This window comes from Penaeus japonicus, unplaced genomic scaffold (assembly GCF_977035675.1).
Source record: "Penaeus japonicus unplaced genomic scaffold, GWHDUDI00000001_assembly GWHDUDI00000008, whole genome shotgun sequence".
In the NCBI taxonomy this organism is placed as follows: domain Eukaryota; kingdom Metazoa; phylum Arthropoda; class Malacostraca; order Decapoda; family Penaeidae; genus Penaeus; species Penaeus japonicus.
In genome coordinates, this window is record NW_028234410.1 from 13,585,328 (window position 1) to 13,590,327 (window position 5,000).

At 33.4% G+C, this 5,000-nt stretch overlaps 1 protein-coding gene across 3 annotated transcripts in view; it reads right to left on the minus strand.

The window, feature by feature from the left end:
- The window catches only part of LOC122265934 (high-affinity choline transporter 1), a 49,146-nt gene that overhangs the window by 6,004 nt on the left and 38,142 nt on the right, over positions 1-5,000 (minus strand). Inside the window, exons 11-12 of one of the 3 annotated variants that reach the window (XR_015191203.1) lie at positions 2,846-2,874; positions 729-859 (exon numbers count right to left, since the gene is read on the minus strand). The exons of the other annotated variants lie outside the window; for them this stretch is intronic. The gene's annotated coding sequence lies outside the window, so the exon portion shown is untranslated. The remainder of the gene's footprint in view (positions 1-728; positions 860-2,845; positions 2,875-5,000) is intronic. 3 annotated transcript variants of the gene reach the window in all.

Sequence of the window (5,000 nt, forward strand, 5' to 3'; positions counted from 1 at the left end):
ATGATATTCATGGTACTAGCACGATACTTTCCTACAGTCGACAGGATGCCTGATTAATAAAAGCAGTTTGATTCTAGTCAATGCTTCCCCCCTTGAATTGAAATGCTTTTACAAAATGAGTTTTTCTAATTGCAAAAAATTCAAAGGAAATGCACTAATTGCCAGATTTTTCAAGACAGCAGAATTTACCATAACTTCACTTACTCTAGTTGTGGAAATGCATCAGTGTAAGCAACAAATAGCCATAAACCTTCAGCTTGACCCACACATAAAAAAATTACTCTTACAGATATCTTCTCCTTAAACTTTCGGAATCATATGATGAAGACAAATGATATATCAACGAGCCACTAGGATTCGCAATGCCTTTAGATGCAGTACCTGATCTTCAAGAACATCAGCCAAAATTGCACTATGAACAATGGATCATATGAATTTGACTGTTATGTATTTGTTGGTGATAAGTAGTTCTTGAACTGCCATATATGTAAGGAAAAATGAATATGCCATGATGTTGTTAAGTAAGGCACAGGGATATGATTATCAAATGTCCAGGGCAATCATATTATAAAACTATGCTACTTTCTTTGAAAGAAGATATGTGCTATTTAACATGGCTTGAGTACTGATGCATTGCCATGTTACAGTAATGAAGAATAAGGTTGTTATGAAATGCGGAAATGATATTATGGCTTAGAATGACGAAATTATGATGAGCATGGACGTACAACCAACGGTACAAGAGCACAACCAAGGCAGTGCTTGCAACGCTTAGCCGCTGACGATACTTGCGCCGAGGCAGTCTCTTGGCCGAGCCTGGCTGGTGGGTCAGCCGGCCGGATACGCGACGCTACCTGGGCTGAAATATATGGAAACACACCACAAGTGTTTTAACCTAATCCCCTGTCCGCTCACTGTGCCGTGCAGGGCCACCAAGGGCGCTGCTACTTATTCCACGGTAGCCATGATGAAGACAAATGGAAGGTTACGACAATCAAGTTCAAGTTTAAAGTGAAACGTTAAATAATTCCATCGTGTAGTCTGGAACCAGAATGCAGACTGTTGCCATTGTCAACCTAATTGCTGTATGAAATTTGCCAATGCAGTTGGAAGTTGCTGATTTATATCGAAATGTAAATGTCTAATGATGAGACAACGTGAATGCTTATTCAAACTATGGCACAATGAGAAAGAACATAAACTTCACAATATATGAATAAGCATAGCATGGATACCCTCCACAGCACAGTGATTCTTGACAAAGTATTGTTTATCCAATATTATCAAGGACATGATAATGCTAACCTGGATTTTAAGGATTCCGAAATCTTCAATGATCTACCTCATACCAGAGCTTATCTAAGCACCATATTGTACAATCAGTAATTGTAAGTTACACTTGGTTCCATTCTAACAATAGATTTTTTTTCCAACTATATAGCTAAGAGTTGAATAACATATCTTTTTCAGAACTTTAGCTTTCACTAAACCTTTAATTTCAGAGTAGCGGGTTGTCAGTTTGCACCAACTACCAACAAGGTCCTGCCACTCTATTTAACAACTGCTTATGTACAGTTTTTGTGATGTGTAGCTTGTACTGTACCACCTAAATTTGATTGCTAGTATATGATGAAGGGCTTGTAAAGTCATGCAAGGGCAAACCTGTGGATACAAGCATAAAAAAGGTAATGCTGGTATAGGTATTTGGGCTTTTCAGAGACAAAGGATCTGAGACAGAACGTGTTAATCAAAACGCTATGTTATGTATTAGGAAATTGCTATCAATAGGGAATGCCAAACATTCAGAGACTCATCTGCAAAATTTATAACAGATGAAGTATATATCATCTTATTGTCTCTACTCTATTTTAACTTTAGAAAAAATCATTGGGCATTTTTGAATTTCCGTTTTGGAAATTTTGAAGTATCCAGTCTTCAGGACTTACTGTACTCTCTATAAGACTTCAATTGCTGCTACTGTATGAGCAGATGAAGCAAACTGATATGATAATTATTGGATCAATGTTTAATATTGAATACAAATTTTAAGAGTATACCAGGGTAGATCTGACAAAAAGTGGTTCAGTAAGAAGAACTGCTTTCTTTAACTAAAGCTACAGTTTTGCTCACTGCAAGCATTAATAAACCGTAGAGTGTACAACACGCCTAAAATTTATAAATATTTGTTATATATTGGAGATGGAGTTCTACTTTGACCATATAGTATCCTACTGAAAATACAAAAACAAAAACAGACTAAACTGACAAAAGAATAAAAGGAAGAAAATATTGTATGACCACTAAATACTCAGCATATGATTCATTCGCAAATAAATATGTATTTGTCTATGTCTGCGTGTATGTGTGTGTGTGTGTGTGTTTGTGTGTGTGTGTGTGTGTGTGCGTGTGTGTGTGTGCACGCGCGCGTGTGCGTGTGTAAGTCTGTGTGTGCATGTGTACGTATATGCTGTAAGTGCGAATGCACATGTGCTAGTAATAACATGCAACATCCAACAAACCTTTCAGTTTTTTTTTTTTGATAAATCAAAATTGAGGAAGAATATCAGCCCGGTGAATTGTGCTAATCTTATTTTCTATGCAGAGAGCTGAATACAGAGTGGTATACATCCCAGGAGACTAAAAGTGTACGAATCAAATCTACAGTTAATCTATTCTAGACTGTTACTTCTGGGATAGAAAAGAAATAAAGATATAAAATAGATTTACTCGCCCTGAAAAACAAAGGATGGAAGTGATATACTGTATATGTTTTAATAAATTTGTAATCATTAATCAACTAATTTTATGTACATATCTCTGGGACTTACTATATACTATGACTTACACATCCAACCTGTACGGAGCATGACATAGCTGAAATGACCAAAAATATCAATAATGTCTTGACATTATCATTTTGCAAGAAACAAACCGAACAGTTGCAACAAAGTCTAACAAGAGACAATCTTTAGTAAGTTTTCTTTTCTAAGGAAGTTACACAATCAATGATCCAAGTTTGATTTTACGATATAAAATGATATGAGCTCCAAGATTCCTTTCAGCGAAGAATTAAACGTTATTTTCTGTTGCACATGCAATAAGAACTCGGAAAGCATTTATTCGTGCAAAATGAAAGCAATTTCTACTAAGCTTCATACAAACAATGTTGCAACGCAGTTTCATTGAAAAAATGTCAGTGTTGGAGTGCACCAAATTTTCAACAGTAATTTTAATTTAGCGAATCACTGACATTTTGTTTGTCATTTATCAGAATTTATATTTATTATATGATCTATTCATATTTTGTGGTATTTGGAGATCATTAATTTAAGTCTTAAATTTGTTTGTTTTTCAGATGTCTAGCTTTATGGCACTCTGGTATCTTACAGTCAAGTAATTTTCGATAAAATATACTTACATTAAAATCTACTCAAATCTTCATAGTTTTACTTTTACAACATCTATTAAATCTGAATGCAACTATAGCACTATAGAGTCTTTACACTGCATATTCACACAGTTTTGTCCAGGGGAAAAAAACAAAAATCATTCAATATGCATGCAAAAACCTAAACACTGTCATGAATATTTGCATGCACTTTCTCTATGTAAAGTATAATACCATGTTTGAGTAATCAAAACTATTCTCCATCCAGTTCAGGAAATATATAAGTTAAGCAATAAATCTAATGCAAAATTCTACGATGCTGTCACTCTGCATTTGGTTTAATCAACTGTTTTTGCAGAACATGCAAAATTTTCATTATCAAGGGTGGATCACGTTAGTATTTGCATATGAATATCTTTATATCCATTCACACCAACCCACAGTGGCATCTTCAGGTAAGGAGGGGAATGAGGAAACGCAAGGAAATAAAAAAATAAAAAAAATATTCCTGCCGTTTACATAATATCCAAATGTGAATATGCAAATATGGAGCTTTTGTAGGATTACATTTCATCACTATACCCCAGACCCCTTTATTATCTTTAATTTTTTATTCGTCTGGGTCCAACAAATTATTTTTAATATCCTGAACTTATTCATCAAACACCATTTCTGACTCAGGAACTTCACTTCAAATACATAGCCGTGCTAGTAATGAGTCACGCTTTTAAATACAATCAATTTCTTTATTACAAGGTCAGTCCTTTCATGCCGATGATCTTAGAAACTTCTGGAAAAAATAGTGAATGGAGAGCTTGCTTGCCATAACTTGCCAGCAAGAGTAAAACAGGGTGAGAGAGATAGAGAAAGAAAATAAGAGATAGATGGATATATATATATATATATATATATATATATATATATATATATATATATATATATATAGAGAGAGAGAGAGAGAGAGAGAGGGAGAGAGAAAGAGGAAGGTGGGAGGGAGGAAGAGGGGTTTGGATGAGAGGTAACAATCTCATATCTATATCTATATCTATATCTATATATATATATATATATATATATAATCATATATATATATATATAATCATATATATATATAATATATATATATATAATATATAATATGTATATGTATATGTATATGTATATATATATATATGTATATATATATATATATATATATATATATATATATATATATATATATATATATATATACACACATATATATACACATAGATATACATACACACTCACACACACACACACAAACACACACACGCACACACACATACACACACACTGTGGGAAAATGAAAGAAAATGGATAACTTACCATATTCATCAGATGTTGTTAACTTACTAAAATCATAACAAAACTCCATTTTATAAATCTGCCTAAATAAACTTACGAGGCAATATTATTTAAGATTTTCCCTTTGAATCCAACCCTACCATTCCAACAGAAATAGCTACACACAATTCTTTTTTAGTTTAAACTTTGCTGTTACATAATAAGTACAAGCACAATGACATGCATGACAAAAGCTTAATGTGTTGTTTAAATGATGCCATTCTAAGAAACATTTTGCACTGTG